The following is a 21677-nucleotide window of genomic DNA, read 5'->3' on the forward strand; positions in this document are numbered from 1 at the left end:
GGGTTCTGGCGTGGTGTACATGAGGTGCTGCGACTGGTTACGCATGTGGCGCTGTTGCCTGAAGCGAGGAGATGCCTGTTGAATGTGTGGGAACCGACTGATTACTCGGCGCCGCAGACGTGGTGGGTGACTCTGGGATATATGATAGCCAAGCGTGATATTGCTCAACTGTGGGGATCCCAGAGGCCCCCGACAGTCTCGGCCTGGAAAGAACACATGGACTGGTGCATGTTTCGCGAAAAGGTGGTGTATGTGGCGAGGGGTAAGCCTGGGACATGGGTGAAAGTATGGGGCCCCTGGAACGCCTACCGAGGGGGTATCTGCGCACCACCGCTGCTGCCTGATGCCTCGCCAGCCCCATCCCCTTAGCCGACTCATTCCCCCGCTGCCGGGCATTGGGTTCCCCCAGTCCTCGCTTTGTTCTCTTCCCCCTCCTCACACTTCTGTGTATAGTTGGGATCCCCCCTCTTGGGGAGCACGTGCTGCTATTTTTGATTGTGGGTTGCCTTGTGGGTGTGGTTTTAATTTTTGTTGTTCTTAATTTAAAATGAAACCGCATAATGGGGCCTGGATGGTGTGGCTTTTGACATTGTTACCTACTGAGAAACGCTCCTCCTGTAATACCACGTGTTCCATAAATGTATGTCGTATGTTCCTACCATTGCTAGCGGCCGGCCGGAAGGTTGTGGGCCCGTACTTGTATACTTTTAAGACCTGTAATAAACGGTTTCAAAAAAAAAAAAAAAGTATACGGATATTAGATCTTCTGGCATTATTCTCTAACACCTCCATCCTGTCTAATAGGGTCTGATCAACCTTCCGCAACTTGACAATCTCCTCCTCCGCTTTATCAAGGTGCATAGACAACGCAGTGACTGTTTCTTCTAACTCTCCAGTCCTGGAAGTTAAACCGTCGATCTTTTTGTCTAGGGACTCACAGTGGTTGCGGATGTCCATCTGGTTAGCGGAGGATTCTTCAAACCCCTTTTTGATATCTTGAGAGAGGGAGGAAAACATTGCTAGTAGGGAGGCAGCGGAAACTGTACCCTCGGTCTCATGGTAAGAGGCGGAGGCTTGCTGCTGTGCCAAATGTGGGGGAGCATCAAACCCTGCTCTAATTGTGTCAACAGAATCCAGTTGGGCTCCGTCCCCCTGGCATTCACGTATTAACGGACCAGGCAAGCCTCTAGGCAATGGATCGCCCCTAGATAGAACTAACTCCCCCGTAGATGAGACATTCACCGAAGTGGGCAGTGCCCCTGAATCTCCTCCTAAGGGGGGACAAGGGGCCGGAGTACAGTCCGGAACTGAAGTCGGAGCATCCATGACATCCGGAATAGTGGGAGTGGTGGGAGCAGGAATTCTCACCCCCCCTGAATCCATTACTGACAGAGAGGCAGACATGTCTTGAGCGTCTTGTAAGCAGAGTACCTGTGGTATTGCTTTGAAGTAAGAACGCAAGGACGGAGTTATCTTAGTACCCAACTCTGCGTTCAAATCCCTTTTAAGTTTTACCTTACGTCTGGTTCCGTTTGCACTTATGCCCTTTGATTTTACTTCTGCAGACAAATAAGAAGAAGCTTTCTTACCTTCAAGAAGGCCTCCCACCGGTCTAGCCTGGGTTACCTCACATGGAGTATTACGAGTGGACTCCTTCCCCGGTGCTCTGCCTCTTCTGCGAGCCCCTCTTCCTTTGCCTTTAATTCTGGGGGACCGTGGATGTAGCTGCAAACACTCCTCTTCAGACTTCTCCGAAAACTCCTCCACGGAAATTCCCGTTTGCCTTGTGCCCATAGGACACTGAGCTGCCTCTTTACCCTCCACTGCTCCTCGTGAATCAAGCTCGAGGTTTAAAGCTTGGGATTTGACTAGCGCGCTACATACAGTAAGCGCTAGAGAGCGCGCCTTCCTCCCCCGTCGCAACTCCAGGGCGGCCACAGACCAGAGCCAGAAAACAGCCGGCGCTCCGCGATGTATTTCTTTGTCTTTCAAACTTAGTTTAGGGCCAATAGAGCATACAGCTTCCCAGCCGCCTCCGCCGCCGAAGCTGCCTGATTCGCCGCCCAGAGCTCCCGTCATAGGGAGGAAGAACAAACAAACAGCCGCGTCGAGATCCAACAATTACCGGGTATGTCAAAAGAATACTCGCTGCTTTCCTTCGGTTTACTCTTTAAAGTCCAAGAGCTTGGACAATAAAAAGATTCTTTCAAAGATTCAGGAGAAATCTCAAAACGTGAAAGTTACTCATATTTCTTTAAGGTGCAGGGATTAGGTGAAGAACAGCGGGAGCCCGGTCACGGAGCTCCGCAGCGAGTCAGCCGACTGCCGCCATGTTCTCCTCATGGAGGATGATTTACTGATGGAAACGAGAACGGTTTTGGAAATATGGGATAAATTGTCGCTCTCCCGGGGCCTTATGACCTTCCCTTCCCCCAACACCTCACGAACACTCAACCCTGCGTTCCCCCCTGCTTTGCAATCTCAGGGCTTTGCGGCTTGGACTGTAGAGGGTGGGCGAGTACTCCAGGATTTCTTTCAGGGCTCTGCCCTCCGCTCCTTTGATCAATGCAAGCAATTCTTTCATCTCACAGATAACGTGCGTCTGCAATATTGTCAATTGCGTCATTGGCTATCTTCCCGGGTGTACTCCCAGGGGGTGACTCGTCAGCTCACTCCCTGTTGCGTAGATTTGAGGGCTCTTGGGGCTTAATCTCTAAAACCTACTCTGTTCTTCAGCACTCTCGACAGCTTTCACCTCATGGCTACCAGGTGCGCTGGGCCTCATTTGGCCGCCGACATCCCCTTGGAGGACTGGGAACGCTTGTGGACGGACATCCCTAAAGTATACCATAGCATTTCCCAGCGTGAATCTGCTTACAAATGAATGACCCGTTGGTACTACACCCCCACCCGCTTGCACCAGATGTTCCCGAACACTCCCCCAACATGCTGGCACTGTCAAACTGATAGAGGTGACTTCCTACACATTTGGTGGTCTTGCCCGAGCCTTCTCATATTCTGTAAGGAGGTCCTCAGCCATATTAAAGAGGTGGCGGGTTTCCCGATCCCTTCTACTCCGTCCCTAGCGATTCTGGGCATTCGTCCTGGTACATTGAAGGCCATGTCTACGTCCCTCTGGTATTTATTCTTCACTTACTGGGAGCTGGGCGACAGTCCATAGCCTCCTGCTGGAAGCGGCCCCACCCCCCACCCATTGCAGCATGGTTTCTCCGACTGTGGGATGTCCTTTCTTTAGAGCTACTCGCGGCCCGTCTCACCCACACGGACACACGCTGTGACCGCATCTGGTGTCCACTTATACATTTTCTCACTAAAACTGAACACTCTCGCCTGATGCCCCCTCGACTGCGGACCCTTCAACTATTCGATGATACTCTGGAGCCCTTCACGCGGGGCAAGAGACTGGTTACCCCGGAGTAACCAGTCTGTCTGGCCGGACTGGCCCCTGGGACCTTCCGTCCTCTGGGCACCACCCTAGCCCTTGGCTCTCCCCTCCCACTTCTTGGGCACATCCACACCTGTCCTCTCCTCTTCTCCTATGGAGGGTCATGCCCTCCAATGTGCTTTCTTTCTCTTTTGTCTTTCCTCTATCTCTGGCTCCTCTCCCTATCCTTTTTCTGTGCTATAATGATCTTTGTTCTATACATGGCAAAGTGTATATTGTCACAGTATATGTTGTACCTTCCGGGAGGATGGGGACTCTAGACTTGTTTGGATTTTGTTAACCTTACTCACCGGGGGGGGGAGGGGTCTCTTTGGTTATGTGGCTGCAGGACTTTAATACTGGGCTACGAGACTTTAGCTAGGCCCAACTTTGATGGTCCCTATCATAGCTTCCCCTACGGCTGGGATGAAGGCCCTTCTTTTTATAGTGACCCCTATATACTGGGATGGTGTTGTGCCTGCATTGCATCTGTACTCTTATTCCCACCTAGCTCAATCAATCCTATTGTGGGGGTCTTGATCTGTTTGTTGCTCCTGTTCCCCGCATTTGGTTTCTTCCCCACCCTGGCCCTTCAAATTCTGCGACATGTGACTTCTTGATTTGTCTTTGCTCATATTCAATAAACAGATTTCAAACAAAGAGGCAGGCATGTTAAGTATAGGGTTATACACAACAGGTTCACCAAGAGCCATAATATAAGTACCAACATTCAAGGCTCTGGGCCTGATTTAGATCTTGGCGAACGGGTTACTCCGTCACAATGTGACAGACATCCCATCCATCGAAATATAGATCTCATTATATCCTATGGAATTTATATTTCGGCAGACGAGATCCATCCACCAAGATCTAAATCAGGCCCTCTGTCCGTAAGACCCCCTACGTCGGTAGAAACTGTGAGCTTTTTTTAGCAACACTCCTGTAGGATACTCAAGCAGAGAGAACTGTGCAGCAACAGGGTCCTTCATCGCCATCATGATATCCTCATTAGCAAGGTTGTAAAGAAACCCAAACGCTTGCATGTTCACTGCACTCTATGTATTGTACAATATCTCAAATCCTAGCATTACCCGAAAGTTACCATGTTTAAAGACCAAGATTCCCTGGATCTGCGTGTCAAATATATCTTCCCAATCCTTCATTATTAACCGCTTTGAAGCTATTGCTACAATAGTAAACCCCATGCCATTCATTCTTCCCTCCAACCTCATCAGTTCCGTTAGAGCTTTCTCCACCTTTCTAATCTTTGTACTAATATTCCCTAGTGTTGCCATCTCCTTTTGACCTTCAAGTAATTCTGTTGTCACTGAGTCACCAGTTCTATCTTTCTCAGCACCTTTTGGCTTCCATGTTTGTGGGTGAAGATCTATTTTAGAATGTTCACTTACATTACCTTATCCTCACCTTGTTAGTGGCTCCCGTACACCAGGCCATACTCCAACTACCCAAGCACTACAGCTACCAAAGAACAATGCAGCCCTGGTCTTGCCGACTCTAGAACAGTTCTGACAGGCATCTGGCATCCATAGATTGTTTTTGCTCTTCTCACCTGCAGCATCCAAGTCCAGGCAGCTTCAGCTGTGGGTGGGCTCCCTTACTTAGAGTGCAGTATCAAGGGGGGCTGGGTCTTCTGCACCTCGGTAATCCCAAAATGAAAATCATAAATCGAGATCAACGGTATTTCCCACCATGCTACTGTTAGCCCTCTATTCACATGTAGTCGCATGACTTTAAGTAGCCCGCAGACCTTTCCACCAGCAGAGTTTGGTTCTGCAGCAGGAGATCAAGGGAAGGCAGCCACCAAGGTCCTTGTGAAAGATTTTTAAAACCTTCTTTAGTAGATTTAGAAGTGTCAGAATTTTAAAGAGTTGAGAAAAGGTCCAGCGCTTGCGCACCAAAGAGTGACATGTTTTCATACTAGGTGATACTTATGTTTCTAAATTAAACAGCTACATGAGCATCTGGCAAGCAGACCTTGCACCACAAATTGCTCAACGTAATTGTACACTTTTTCCAGTAGTAGGTCTTCAGTGAAGTACCGATTCTTTTCAGAGAGGCATACAAGCATCCAGTGTAGAGTAAAGAATTTAAATTGTACCAGTATAATATGAGGATCATAACACAAAATTGCTAGGGGACGTGTCCATAACGGTAGAAGCTGGAAAGTTGGTATCAAGATTACTCTATGGCACATCTGCACATCAGTTACCAATGTCGATTTAGCCGTGGGGAAAGGAAAGAAATACATTTGGGAGTGGTCAGAACAAAGTAGGAGAATACAGATAGCATGCTCAAAAGCCTCAAATAAAGCGAATTCAAGATCCAGGGTATGACCAAACTCTACGTACCTCACCTTGCCAACCGTATAAATCTGGAAGATTAGGGTTCATATTTATTATCAATGTACACGCAAGGGTATGATTGACTAAAAGAACTGTGTGAGAAGATTTGAGGCAAAGGAAGTCAATAGATCTTCCAAATTATTATAACTTTTTCACTGTGTCATGGTGGGCGATATGCAACAAGAAATGTCACGATGTAGTTTCAGGTAGAGGAGCAGATAGTGGACAGAGCCTTAAAGCCTAGGCGGTGATATATATATATATATATTCAATGAAAAAACCATAGGCTTCACACATGTTATAGTTAGCTGGAACTTTTACTGATAAAAAACCAATGAAATTCCCCCGTTATAGTTACTGTAGGCAACTATAACTCACGCGACCGCAATCCTCTGCTGATGCTAATACTGTATTTAGACACTTATTTGCCCATGTCTTCTTCCATTAAATTTTAGCTATACATATATTACAAATATTTTTTTTTCATAAAGACACATATGTCATCAGCAGAGGATTGCGGTCGCGTGAGTTATAGTTGCCTACAGTAACTATAACGGGGGAATTTCATTGGTTTTTTATCAGTAAAATTTCCAGCTAACTATAACATGTGTGAAACCTATGGTTTTTTCATTGAATTAGCAAGGTTTTTTAAATGCTAATTCCTAACTATAACGTGTGTGAAACCTATGGTTTTTTCAGTGAATTTGTACGGTTTTTTAAATGCTAAGTTACTTTACGCCATTCGTGGCGTGCACGCCCACTTAACGCAGTTCGTTCCGTGCGCGCACGGTGCGCTTCGCGCACCGCGCGCCCACTTTACGCAGTTAGTGCCGTACACGCAAGGTGGGCACGCAGTGCGCTACGCGCACCGCGTGCCCACGTTACGCACCGTGCGCACATGGAGGACATATTATGCGCTTCCTTGTGATAGGTAATCTGTTAAATTTAATTTGTAAGTGATGATAATAATATGCCATGCAGAGTGTTTTTTTTTTTTTATTAAAATTTTTTGCGTAAGCGCACCGTACGCGTACGGTAAGCGTAATCGGCGAAATTTTCAAAAAATAAAAATTTACCGTTTTTGGCCTTGGGGGATCTTTGAGGACTCAACTAACATGGCTATGTGCATGGGCGCTGTCTAAACAGCCCCTTTATATGTTTTTTGCCTTTGTTTACAGCCCCCCCCCTCAGAGTGCGAGAGAGAAAATGGCGGCCGCCGCTTCCTGGTTTCGGCCGATTCGAATGTTTACTTAGATGTAACAGCCAATCAGAATTGCGCACGCCACCGTACGCGTACGGTAAGCTTACGGTAAGCGTACCGTAAGCTGGCTCAGATATATATATTGATTTAAAGGCTATTTTCTCAGAATCTACTGAACAGATTTACACCAAACCTACAAAAGGCACTTCCTTGACCTGAGGACTACCTCTCTGCCAAATTTCTAGTAATTCTGTTCAGCCGTTCGGGCTGTAGCCCTGTCTAAAGGTCCTATGGAAAAATGCATGGGAAAAACGCGTTTTGGGACCCCCCTTTTATCTCAGCCCCCGCTTGACGAATCCCCCCGAGACTTTCAGGGTAGGAGCGGAGCGTAGCGCCCCACCTATTTTGAGAAATTCGCGAGGATTCGTCGACCGGCGCCAAAGTTATTCAAAATAGAATGTTGCGGATTTCCTATGGAAACAGGGTCCTAACTATAACTACCTACTGGCGACCGCCAGTAGGTAATATATATATAAAGGCAGTACAACTGCCGAAACGCGTCTCTTTGGTGTCCCAAGTGTCCGGTGTGAACTCACCTAATAAACAGGTTTTTGAACCCCTGACTTCGAGTGCCGGTTTCCTTTCTTGTAATTAAGTTCGGGAGCATTTTTTGGGTGTATATATATATATATATATATATATATATATATATATATATCTCCAGCTCCAAACTCCACCAATAGTGCCTGAACTCACAGCGGGTGCCGCTGCGACGTGAGGGTGGAACTCCCGGAAATAAATTCTGCTCCAAAAAGACCACACAGCGCTGTGCGGTCTTTTTTGAAGCAGAATATATATATATATATATATATATATATAAAAAAATAAAAAACAGAGGCAACTCCCTACCCATGTATTTAGGGTGAGATGTGTTCGCAGTAGTGTAATATTTTGTCGGAAAACAGTGGTACCAATAAAATTGCAGGTACACCATCTTTTCCCATGTCTGCATACTGCAGAGAATATTAATAGTTCAGATGTCCAGGAAAACAAAGTCATCAAGGGCATTTCTTGAGCAGGCATGGATCCAAGCACATTTTAAATAGAGTATACTGCATGGATTAGGCAAGGGATTCACTTAATAAATTGTTACTAGAGTGAATATGGAGTTTTCAGTACAGAGACTGTCTCAAAGAGAAGTGAAACTTCAAATTGATGAAGTTAAGTATAGCTCGGCACATCTAAGTAAACCTACATTTCAATGAGTCATCAGGACTTTTAGCCCAGATCTAGTCCAGTTCCCTCCTTTGGTTGATCCCTGAATGGAATTTAGCATATGGTAAATTTTAAAAAGATGGACAATCTTTGGAAAAACTGCAGTATTAATAACTAGTTGCTCATCTGTGTTATTGGCCCATTTACTTTTAATTCCCTCGACTCCAAAACCTTATTGTGCAGAATAAGGCTGCAAGCAACTCTTTGTCTGTAATATTGTGTCTTGGCTACAATTTTACTACACTAATTTCTGCAATTCTGAAAAGCCGTCAATAAATTTCCTCTTGACACCCCGAGCTGACATGGCCTAGGTTGATTTAAAGACTGAACTCAAACATCAGGCAGAGGGCCCAGTAGCACCACTCCAAAGATCCTTATTGATAGTGAGTCTTGATCAAGCAATCATCAAGATGCTGATGTGGACCCCCATTGAAGAAGAAAGTCTGCCACTGAGGCCATCGCTTGAGCAAAGTGCGTCAAGCTCAATCTGATCAGTGGTAACTTACTCATAACGCACCAGGCCCTGGCAACATACCTTAGGAAAGTCCTGAGAGAATCTTGCCCAAAAATATGAAGGTATGCATTTCTGAGCGCTATGGTGGAGAACCTATCCCTCTTCTGCCCCAGTGATGCTTTTAAATGATTCTTTTGTTGGACAGGACCAGCATTAAGACGCTCCCATTTCCCTTGCTTACTAGACATAATCTGGAAGTAATCCAAAATGCTTCAAATTCCACTTCACAGAAGGGATTAATGTATTGCTCTACCTTTGCCATAAATACACATGTCTGGGTGGGAATGAGGCAAAGGAGCATGGTTCCAGGAGAGGAGCACTAAGATGAGGAGGGTACTTGGGAGCCTCAAGAAGTGGTACACAATTGAGAGAGTTCACGGATCACGAGTTGCAGACTTCCAATTGATGGGAGGTATAAAGAAATCATCCCACCCACAGGAATGGGACACTCAAGCTTCATTGATGTCAATTCTGCTTTAAGTCTTGTAAACTGCAAGAGAAGAAATATCTTGGGAAAGTGTTTGCTTCGTCCTCCTCCCAATCTTTACCCCAGTGAATCAGACAAGATAGTTTAATCAATTAGAGAAACCAGAAGCAAATGTACCTGTATATATCTTTAAATTAAGAAGACTAAAGGGCTCTGAAAGGGTGTGCTACCAGATTTCATTGACAAGACAGACAAGAACCTGGTGTTAAGCTAAGCAGAGTAGCACTTACTAAACTGGTCATTTGTGGAGGGCTAGACCTGGCATCCTTGGCGTGGCTTCCCCTAACTTTGTACCTTCAGACGTCCTGTTTTTGGTGACTTCAGTTTTGCTGTCCTTAGGACTATGCACTTTACAACTTTTAACCAGTGCTAAAGTGCATAGTAAAGTGCACTATATGTGCACAGGGCCTGTAAATTAAATGGTACGAGTGGGCCAGCAGCACGGATTGTGCCACTCACTCAAGTAACCCTTTAAACGTGTCTCAGGCCTGCCAATGCAGAGCCTGTATGTGCAGCTTACACTGCCATTTCAACCTGGCAAAATAAACCTTTTGCCAAGCCCAAACTTTCTAATACATGTAAGTCACTGCAAGGGTGGCCCCCGGGCAGCCCAGAGGGCAGGGTGCCATGTATATAAAAAGCAGGACATGCACTTTAAAATTTTACATGCCCTGGTAGTAAAAAAAAAAAAAAAAACACCTCTTGAATTCGTTTTTCACAACAGCAAGGACTATATCTCCCGTAGGATAACGTTGGGATTAACTTATTCTTTTCCTTATTTTTTTACTCCTAATCTTAAAAGTTTATGGTACAATACAACAGAATGCGACAGTGCTGCCAGAAGCAGTTATAATAATATAGGAGACATGTAATTCCGCAGCAGATAAGCGTAATTGGGAGCCATGTACAATGTGCAGAAATAAGCAAAGCATGTGTCGGACATAAACGCAAAAAAAGATTCCTACTGAATCTAGTGTCGCATACTAAAGAGGAAGAAACATAGGAACATCATGACACAAGGAGTTCAGGTCAATGTTATCCACATAGCAGTACATAGTGTGAGCAGTGTCGTGTGATAGCACATGTGTAGCGTGCGCATATGGCGGATGAGGGAAATGAGACTCAACATTGAAGTTGACTGTCAAGAAAAGGTCATTCAAAAAAGTTGCAATGCCCTTTGGCTTTGGTGGATTGAAGCAGGTGAGCTCCAATCAGGACAAATAGCAGATCACAGTGCATTAAACATGTTGAAGTTTAGTGTCCGTCTGAGCTAAGCTGTGGGAAAGTTATTCCATCCCCAGCACGTGCCAGAGAAAAGTGAACCATTGGGTGAAGGACGGGGCAGTTGTCTTCTTTCACATTAATGATACAATTTGCCATGCAGCATTTATCATATGGCTTAGTTTCCAGTCCACGTGGGTCATCGCCTCTAGCACAAGGGGGTTGGTAGGAGCAGGGAGGAGATACCCTATGGTGGTTTGTGTCTCAGGATCTCTTTCCAATATGTGGAAATTGGGCTGCAGGACCACCAGATGTTGAAACAATCTCCCACTACGATTTCGCTGTGCCAGCCGAGAGAAGACGTGGAGGGGTACATGGCTGGTGTGTAATACCGGTGAAACATGATCTTATAGGCTGTTTCTCTGTGGGATAAGCTTCTGTAAGTTTTAGGTATGTCATGCCAGAGGGTGTCCCACTGCTTGGGTGATATGACCTCTGTCATTTGTAATTGGGCTTGATATGTGTGGGCACGAGGGGGTGTGGAATGTTGAAGGGTCCAATATGTAGTGGAAATGAGCCCCTTTGACCCAGCTTATACTCTCACCAGTTTTTGGAAAGGAGTATAGGGCCGGATAGCCACAGGATAATTGGAGAGGTGCAACACCCAATGATGTAGCTGGCAGTACTGCAATCTCACTGTTTTAGAGAGTTGGTAATCGGCTTTATATTGTTCAAAGGATTTTATAGAGGTTCCCATAAAGACATCCCGTACTGTCCTACAATACCCAGCCTCACAGCTAGGAAATGATTGGGGCGTTAATGCTGGTGTGAAGTCAGGGTTGTGTGTAATCGGTGTGTTGGGTGTGGGGAAGGTGGTAAGCCCCCTCCTGAATACCAATCTGTCCCAGATGTCTAATACTGTCTTGGTAGGGGCAGCTATAGAGGTGCTGCACAGCCGGGGATGTTTGGGCAACCATGCCAGATTCCCAAAGGGGGTGGCAGGCCACCGCCCTATCCATGTGGAACCAGTGCTTCTCACTCTCGCAGACCACCCACTCAGATATTTATCAACGGTGGGCCACCCAATAGTACTCGGGCAGATTAGGGTACGCCAGTCCACACCACTCCCTAGGCTGCATCAGTAGAGAATTGGAGATCTTCGTCCGCTTCCCATTCCAAATAAAGAAGCAAATGTCTTGCTGTATGCGAGTGATGTCATCCTGGGGGATTGCGGTGGGCAGGGACTGGAAAAGATATAGGGCCCGAGGTAGGACATTCATTTTTATGACATGGATGGGGCCCAGCAAGGAGATTTGGATGGACTTCCAGTGTCGGAGATCAGCCAAAATAGAATTGCTGAGCAGCAGCCAATTGGCTTGAGTCCAGGAGGACAAGGGTGAGAGTTAAATTGAGATCCAGATATTTGATTGTGGTGGGGGCCCATTAGAAAGCTGTGAGGGCATGCAGCGCAGGGAGGTCTCGCTTTGGTGTAGTAAGATTAAGCGTGCAAAATGTGGTCATATTGATTTTGAAGCCAGAGACCGCTTTGAACACTGCAAGGCTGTCAACAATGGCGGGTTGAGAGATGGTAAGCAAGAGATAATCTGTGAACAAGCTATTTTTATGATCTCACTCCCCCAAAGGGACTGCCTGCAATAACATCATTGGGATGGATGGAGATGGCCAATGGTTCAACAGCTGGAGCAAATAGAAGAGGTGACAACGGACAACCCTGGGGTGCCCATGAGGATGTGAATGGGAGCTGTGTGTTGCCCGCTGACACAGATGGTAGCCATTGGGTCGACATAGGAGGCCATCATTTTATCAATTATGCCCTTTCCCAGACCGACCTAACCCAGGACCGCTCGGAGGAAGGACCAATCCACCCTGTTGAAAGCCTTCTCCACGTCAAGCGAGAGAAGGCTGTCCGGGAAACTGTGGCGATGAGGCTTTTCCACTTAGTGCGCCTCCTGACGCACATTATATGCCCTCTGCCGGTCGCAAATTAACCCACCTGATCAGGGTCAATAAGACCAGGGAGATATCGCTCTAGTCTAGTAGTTAATAGCATCATAAATATTTTCGAATCTGTGTTGAGAAGGGTTATGGGGGCGGTAGGACGAGCAGTGGGTTGGTTACTTCCCCCGTTTCGGTATAAAGGAGCTACCATGGAGGGTGTAAGGCCCATGTCCTGTGTAAAGGAGTTGAACAACTGTAATAGGTGGTCCTGCTTATGAGGTAGCAACATTCTGTAAAAAGGGCAGGGATTCATACAGGATCTTGGGTTTTACAGAGCAGGAGAGCCGGTACTGCACGAAGCAGCTCCTCAAGCGTGATTGGAGCTCTGCGTGTCGGGGATAGATGGGGTCCCAGTCACAAGCACCCAGGTACTCGCCCATCTATGTTGAGGATACATCATCTCATGTGTAAAGAGTCTGATAATAGTCATGGAAGGCTTGCTGATTGTCCCACTTAGATATTGTCCAACCCTTGCCCCCGCTGTGCAGTTTAGCAATGTGTGACCTGGCCACGCTTGGTGGAGTCGGTGGGCCAGCAAAGATCCCACCTTGTTCCTCCACTTTGTAGTATTTCTGATTCAGCGCTAAGAGGGAGTGTTCAGCTTTATTAGTTCTATGTGCTTGCATTGGGCCATGCAGAATAGCTAGTCACCGCCTGCAGCATCTAGTGGGGGGGGTTGCCTGGTACTGCCTTTCCAAGGCTTTAATATCAGTTGCCAGATTTGCCTCTACTAGATGAGCATCTCTCCCTCTAGCTTCTGCTACGGTAGAAGTTACCCCTTATGGTCGCTTAAACCCATCGCGCAGTGTATGCAGTGAAATATCTGATACAGCGTTCAGCTCAAAGTACTCCTGGATCCCTGTACGGATCTAGGCCACATCCACCTGGTCTCAGAGGAGAAGCGGGAGTAGGCGCTGGTGCAACAGGCCCCTGTGGGAGGAGGCGGTGCTGGACCACACCAATACAATGTGATCGCCATTAGGAATGGTGATTTCTGCAACGCCCACACAGTGTCCAGGGTACCAAGGAAGGAGTGAGTTAAGAAAACATGGTCGATGCGCGAGTATGAGGTATGAACATTGTAATAAAAGGAGTAGTTGCGCACGTCCAGAAGTTTGTAACACCTAGCGTGTACCCGGCCCAGTTCCGTAATATCTCGCTTGAATTGAGTGGGAATAGCCCCAGTGCCCTGGTAGATGACCATGCTCCCGTCCAGGGCTGGATCCCATACTAAACTAAAGTCCCTGCTGGCTATAATTTTGCCATCCACTCCTGCCAGATGGCTCCGCAATGTGTGCCTGAGGTAGAGGTCCTGCTGGCTATAATTTTGCCATCCACTCCTGCCAGATGGCTCCGCAATGTGTGCCTGAGGTAGAGGTCCTGCGCACGGTTGGGGACGTAGATATTGAGTACTCAATTTCAGATAGTGGCCATCTTTATCTCTTACTACCTTCGAGGCAGTGGAGCAGAAGCCTGCCTTGCACAGCATCTTAGTAGAGGCGTATGCCCAATAGCGCAGCGGGTATTTCAGGTGTGCCATCCGATAACTGTCCGCTCCCATAAGATGGGCCTCCTGGAGGAGAACCACATCTGGGTCTTGTTTCAATATGGATCCCAATGCCCGTTTAGGCTTGCCAGGAGAACGAGAGCGTCAGCGGGCCCCCGCAACTAGAGTTTGCCCAGATACCCGTTGCCCTGGGAGCCAGAAGGGTGGAACTGGAAGGTAGCACTGGCGGTTGTATGGAGGTGCCCAGCAGCCCGGGTTCCTTCTCTCCTCATGGCTGAGGCACGATCCTCGCTGTGAACCCCGCATTGCTTGTTTCGGACCTGCAGGATTGCAGGACGGCTCCCCCGCCCAGGGTTAGGGACTTGCAGGTTGAGAAATCCTTGAGGATCATGATAACCAATTTAGTCAATAAAGGAGATGGGTGGTCTGCGTTTGTCCCAGTGGTGGGTGATTGCATGCAGTATGTGGAATAAAAGAAGCAGGAACAACAGGTTCCGATAGTGGTTGACCTAGAAAAGGAAAACAAACACAGAAACCCAAAAAAAGTGGCCCAACAGAATCCTCCGAGTCCAGCAGGGATCATCATGTGGACGGACAAACTCCGCATGAGGAGTCATCCTCTTGGGTGTTAATCATGGATGACAGACACTTTGTTTCTGTCAGAGTCTCGGTATGTGAGAAGAATCAGGATGATTCCCAGACCGCCCGTGGCACCTTATATCGTTGGTTTAAAGTTGTCGATGAGAGGGGTCCATGCAATAGTGCATGAGTGTCTCAGCATTACAGGGAGCCAGAGGTGGAAGGAGCTGGGGAGGATCCCTTGCCCATGTCCGAAGATGCTGGATATTTTTGAGCTTGGTCTACTGGGATGCTGCGTCCTTGCGGTGTTTGTCCTGGTGATGTGGCTGCACCATGGTCCAAATGGGGAGTAGCGATTCTCTGGTTGGCTAGCAGGGCACGGATGAGTCCCTACCTTGGTGATCGGCTGGTAGCCCCACAAGATGCTTTGCCTCTGCCAGGGATCTGATGGCTCATCATTTATTTTCCCAGGGATAAGGAGAGCAAAGGGATGACACCATTGACTGCGAATGTTCATCTCATCTCTCCCAGTTCATCAGTGCTCAGCTTGGAGTAAGGGTGGTGATCCTATAAGAGTTGAATTGAATGGCAATGAAATACCAGGTCGGCCTTGCTTCTGAAAGCCCGCATGATGGATTCTTTATCAGTAAAGAAATAAACTCACGTCAGGATGTCAGGGGTTGAGTCAGTGCGCCTGGGTACAGATGTCACACGATGGGCCCTATCCAAGGCTCAGCAGGGGGCCTCTATCTCCATGGATCATCTGCAAGAGCTCAGCTGTAAAGGCCACAATGTTGCTGCTTTTTGCTCCCCTGGGCACACCTCGGATGTGAATGTTGTTCCGGCAGCTCAGATTTTCTAAGCGTTCCTGCTTTGTTTGTAGTTCTATTTGTTGGTCTTCGAGCAGCGCTACCCTGTGCCACAGCATTTCCTGATCTTCCGAGCAAGCAACTACTGCACGTTCACCTACATGCCCCCTATCACACGCCAAATGTCTTGGATGCAAGATTTAAAGTCGGCTTTAAGTGAGCCTTTCTATCTATCTATTTCCTGTAGAAAATGGTCCATATAGTCCTGTGAGATAGGCACAGGGTTGCACCACCAGCAGATTTGGCAAAAGGAGGGCCTGCCATCTCCACATCTGCTGGGGGAGCTTTGCTCCAGAGTGAAGTTTCTGGGTTGTCTTTGGTTGACCCGATTGGTGCACCATTGGTGGGCTTAAACAAGGCATAATGTCAAAGTGTACGGGCGCCAGGAGTAGACCAGATCAGCCCAAGGAGGCACCCTTGCTCTGTTGCAGAAGAGACATACCTTGTCTAGTGCTGCAGTGAATTTGCCGACAGATCCCAAGAGCATCAGCAGACACAGAAGGGCAGGAGGGGGCCCTAGGAGAAGAGGAGGTTATCCCTGCATAGGGCCAAAGAGAGGTTTACACAGAGCCTATTTCACCCCTCTCCATACCAGGGGCTCAGTCACCACAGGGCTCTCGCAGGATCCAACAAGGTAAGGGGGGCAGCCGGGTGATTATGCGTCAGTCACAAACTAGCTACAGCACCACAGGTCTCGAGTGCTACAGGCCACTGACCCAGTGTCAAGCACATTCTCCATATAAGTAAAAGGGTTTAATTGCATGCCTCAGGCCAGTCCCCGGCTATTTGGGTAAGGATACTCACTGTACCAAAGATTCAAAGGAGAAAGCCAGTCCACAGTGATGGCTGGTGCAGGCAGTCCGATGAGTGCCCCATAGACAGAGGTCAAGATGAGCAGTGTGAGGGGTGCACACTCCAGCGGTGGCACGCTTCCAGCATGGTGCAGACCGCAGCTGACCAACTTCGCCACGTGTACCAGCCCGCCAATTTCCTAATGCGGGCCGCCTCCTAGCGCCTAATCAAGGTGAGGGGCCAGCATGTATACCCTGATGTTGCTACAGACTGTGCCGCAACTGCTAGAGCAGTTTAGCTGGCCGTCCTGCAATGTGCTTTCCCCTCAATGCCGGGCCCAGTCAAGATGCTCCCCCACCGGCAGATCCAAAAGGGCAGGAGCCTGGAGATGTGGGCAGGCCGCATGCCTCTACTCACCAGGCAGCTCCCCGCCAAAGAGCTGCAGGATCACTGCATGCTCCTTGCCAAGATGGTGGCACACTGTTCTGCATGCACCCCCCAGGGGGGCTCCAAAACAGACTTATAGTAGCTGGGGCAAAAACACTAGGGCATTCCCAAGTCGCTGGTCCACACCTCGCAGACACCAGGTGGCCCTCGGCAGCAAACTCACGTAATTTTAGTCCCAGGTGTAGCAGCATGTAAAACAGCTGTCAAGAAAACGTTGGTCCCTCAGGCTGCATTACAGGGTCCACGAGGCTCCCGAAGGTTTCCTGATTCAGGTGAGGGTCGAGGCACTCGAACAGTCCTGTACTGTCAACTACCTCAGCCGCAGTCCGGTTCCGGTGGAGCCCCAGTCAGCCTAGTTTGTGTCGTAACTGCCGTTCCAGTGGGCCTCTGCATTACTGCTACAAGATGGCTGTCCAGGCCAGGCTGGGCCAAGCCGCCCTGAGGAGCCTGCCTGCCCCCCCCCTGTATGCAGGGGGACGGGCAGAGTACCCCGCCGCAGCAAGAACTGCTCGTATTCAGTCTCGGTACCCAGGATGGTGCAGGAAGGTTGACTGGGGACCAGACCCATCTTACTCCATGCTCCATTAAGCCACGCCCTCACCTTGTTACATTTTATACATATAATTTCCAAATAGGAAACTATAACTGGTCCAAATTTGTTCTCTCTGGATTCCTAATTAAAAAACCTAACTTATGGTGAAGTCGGACTTAAAATTCGGAAAATGCCACTTTTAGAAATTTGACATTTCCTTGACTTAGCCATTTGGTGCCTACAGCCGGTCTCTGATCACGACTGGGTGTAGTTGGGCTTTGTGTATTCTTCCTAGACAGCCGCACATAATTGGGAGTTTAGGTGTGGCTGAGTGGACAATCACTGGCAGAATGGGAGAGAAGAGCTGGCCCCAGCCTCACTTACACCTGAATAAGCTGTGTCCTGTTCCCATACGAAGGGCTGTATACCCTGTTAGTTAGTCTTAAGCCAGGACAGGGGAGGCACGGCATCTGTGCACTTCCAAAAACGTCTCTGAAAGCATCTGCGCACTTCAAAGACACCACTTTGTATACAAGAAGGACCTCAGACATCACCACTTCAGTACACTTCTGGACCTGTGGATACTCTGCCAGGAAAAAGTGCTGCTGGGGAACTGCCACTCTGCTGGACTCCTACTTTGCTGTGCATACCGGCTGCCCTCCTGCCTAGGTAAGAAAGACTGGACCTGCATTTCCTGAACCAAGAGTGATTTTTAGGGCTAGTTGTCTGGCCTTCTGATCTGAAGCCTCAGGGACATAACAGTGTTCCACAATCTAGCACCTGTCTCTGCCATCTGTGTGTCTACCCTGCCAAGTGGTGCCACCCCAGTTGTGGACCCTAGAGAGTGGGCCTAAGGTGCTTGCCAGTGGAACCAACGCATCTTCCCTGCTGAGCAACGTATCCCTGAGCAGAACTGACGCATTTCCTTGACTGAGCAGCGCATTACCGGGCAGAAGCGACATCACCGCAGCTGCGTGGATTGGACCAGTCGCAAAAGAACCTCATCATAGCCCCGCAAATCCTCGGAACCAACGCATTGCCTGACTGTGTGGCGCATCCACAGTCCAGGTCCTTGAATCTCTCATCGACAGCAGCCTTGACGACAACTCAGGACTCCACATCGCAGCTCTTTAGAATCGATGCATCACCAGCTGTGCGCTGCATCCCGAATGCCAGACATTGCATCGCAAGCCCTGTCGACATGACTCTAGGCAAAAATGCAATAGGACCTCGCACCGCAGCCTCGCTGCATCTTGGAACCGACGCATCGCTTTGGCTCAGATTCACACAACGCTGGGAAACCAAGATTTATGAAACTGTGTTCAGCTGGCCTAACTGTGACCCTATAGCCAGCCCGCACCCCATCACAGTCAGCCTGAACTTGTGACTCTGTCCCAGTCGGTTCGACCACATATCGTCAATTACGCTTTGTGCTTCTTGGCACTATTTTCAATATACACTTTGAAATTCAATATCTCCAGTTCTACTAATTGGATTTTTGCCGTTTTAGTCTTGTTTTATTTATTACATACGCTCTAATACTCTAACCTGCTGTGGGATCATTTTTGTGTTTGAAGTGTAAACAAATACTTTACACTTTGCCTCTGCGTTAAGCCTGACTGCTTTGTGAAAAGCTACCAGGGGGTTGAGCACAGGTTAATTTGGGGTTTGTTTGACCAGGGCTCACACCCCAGTCAACCAGGAACACAATTTCTAATATGAAGCAACCTAGAGTGAAGTAACTGAGAATTCCGATCCATGAAATAGAAAATGTCAAACTTCACTGGAGCATCAGAAGTAAAACCAAACGTGGGTAGCCCCCTCACCTAAGATCAATATGCTCCCTGAGCAGGTAGCCAAAAGTAAGACCTATGCAGCAGAAGTGGTGAAAACACCACAGCCTTGTGTTGAGTAAGGAAATGTTATAGGCATTACCATTATCTGTTCCAACACTCCACCACCATTCCCTTCTGCTATTTGCATGATAAGAGATAAACTGTCAGCCTAAGACAAGAAAACGATTACTTCAAATTTGAGTATCAAGCCACATCAAGCTACTCATCTGAAGCAATTATTCCCATCTTTAAATTCTGATTTCACAGATCTGATTAACCCCTCCCTGCAGGAGGTTACAGTCCCAAAAACCTTGGAGTATAAAAAAAAAGCCCCTCCTGAAGCAAAAACAACTGACTCGGGGCAAAATAATTTATAAACTCCAACTCCCAGGAAATAATCCAGAGAAGGCGGGACAAGACCACTTCAAGAATACTTGAAACAGAACCACATCACTTCACAATCATCATTCTGGTTTCAAGCCTTCGATTGGGACTATATCACTACTAATATTCAGCAAAGAAGTCCTACACTCTTGGGCTTAAAACAAGGCATCGCCGCTCATATTCCTTCATCTATTTGCTGCCTGTGAAACAATGGACCACCATTTTCTGTTGCCAGGACTACCTCGGACTGGCTGAAAATGCATCAGGCCATTTCTGTCCAAATCTAATCAACGGATCAGCATCTGAGCCCTCGAATCATCCTCCCATGTTCTGGGGGGAGGGGGTCTGTTCTGAATTGTATTAAATATTTAGATGCCTAGATACAGTGTGAATCTCCAATCTATGCTGAAGACAGCCAAATACAATTCGAAATGGACAGCTTTACATCATACTTGAACCACAAGTTCTTTTGGATGAAACACAGTATGCTATGTATGAACTGAGCAACTACTGAGGTCATGGCATTTGGAAGAAATGCCTCGGATCAATTATTCATCTGGTTCTCAAATTTTGGTTCAACTTCTTCCACAACTGCAACCTTAAAATCATGTTGGACTCGGAAATGTTTTTTGATCCTGTGAGCGAAAGCAGTGACCAAGCATGAACTTGCAGCACTCCCCACTACTGAGCTACATCTTCGAACAGGCCGAGTTAAACAGACAAGAACCCTGGTGAAGGCGCACTTTGATTAATGGATCATTTATAGTGGTCTCATAAATAGACTCAATCTGTTGTAATGGCTCGGGATAAAAGCTTCCAGAATGTGCCTGAAGCTACTTGGGGACCACAATAAACTGGCTTTGAAAGCACTTCACTAAATCCTAGTACAGTTCGCAGAGCCTACTGGGGAAGGGTCCTGTTTACCTACAAAAATCACTTGAGTCCCCACACGTGCCTAAAATAATCTAGAGCACACCTTATCTTTTCAAAGAACCATCAAATAGTTACACTTTGAGTCTAGGTCCTTGGAATGTATAGCCCAAGATTGTTAAAATCACTCTCCCTAAGCCTGAGATTAAAGCCAAATTACTTGTACTTCACGAAGAATTGGAAAATGGAACTTTATGAGATCATCTATAACTGATCTAAACACTTCTGAGGGCCACAACGAATAATATCAGACTAGGGCCTCCTCTGTCTGGACTCCAACTTCCCTCTATAGTACTTAACCTATCTCAACTAGCTCATCAAATGCATAATAAATGATTACAAATCATTTTGCAACAAAGTCTGGAACTTCCAGGCAGCAGGACAACATCGGAAAGCAATATAGTGGTTGTGGCTGATACACCTCATAGTTACACCATTTGGAATGGAGCTTTACCAGACAAGCTTCCAATTACCACTTTTCATGATTGTTTGTATAAACAGTCCCACTAAAATAAATATCCTGGTCTAGAAGAGAACAGTAAGGAAGTCTGTGATAAGAGTATGCTCACCAAAGACTTCAACTACTTCTATGTTCCAACAAGCTCTGGCAGAGCCAATAAGTCTGGCCCTGGAAAGTTATGCAAAAAAAAAAAAAAAAAGCAAGCCACTGCTGAAACATGTTTGCCATAAAATTATACATTAAGATAAATTAACACTTGCATATTAATAGAACAGTCCGCGGTTTCCTAGTAGACGTGGGTACTTAAAACAGTTATAGAAACGCTATTTAGTTTTAATGCACATCACACGAAAATATGATTCTTATTGTTTCAAAAAATTACTATTGCCTTTGAATTACGGAAAGATAAAGACAATTTTACACACAAGGATGAAGAACAGAAAGAAAAGAACATTGTCAAAGTGAAGTATTGTCCCTTCAGCCCTAGTACTGAACTGCACTTTTTTTTTTAATGCAGATGTGCACATGAACACATAAAAAACAAAATCACTCAGTGCAAGAGACCAATAGCTAAAGTGGGCTAACCCATTGCCCATGCTGTATGGTTAGGTGGGTGGGGTGGAACGACAGCTACAGGGGTATCTAGAATAGACTTAAAAATAAGTCGCCATAGAAGAATTTGGATTTTGGAAACAGGCAACACATTTTATTCGACTGAATATATTTTTGCAAATGTACCAGCAGCCCTGCTCAGCCAAGATGATCATTTACATTTGTTTCTCAATCTTCATCACAAAAAATGTAACTGTTTTTACAT

Source organism: Triturus cristatus, chromosome 8 (assembly GCF_964204655.1).
Source record: "Triturus cristatus chromosome 8, aTriCri1.1, whole genome shotgun sequence".
NCBI classification, from domain to species: Eukaryota; Metazoa; Chordata; class Amphibia; order Caudata; family Salamandridae; genus Triturus; species Triturus cristatus.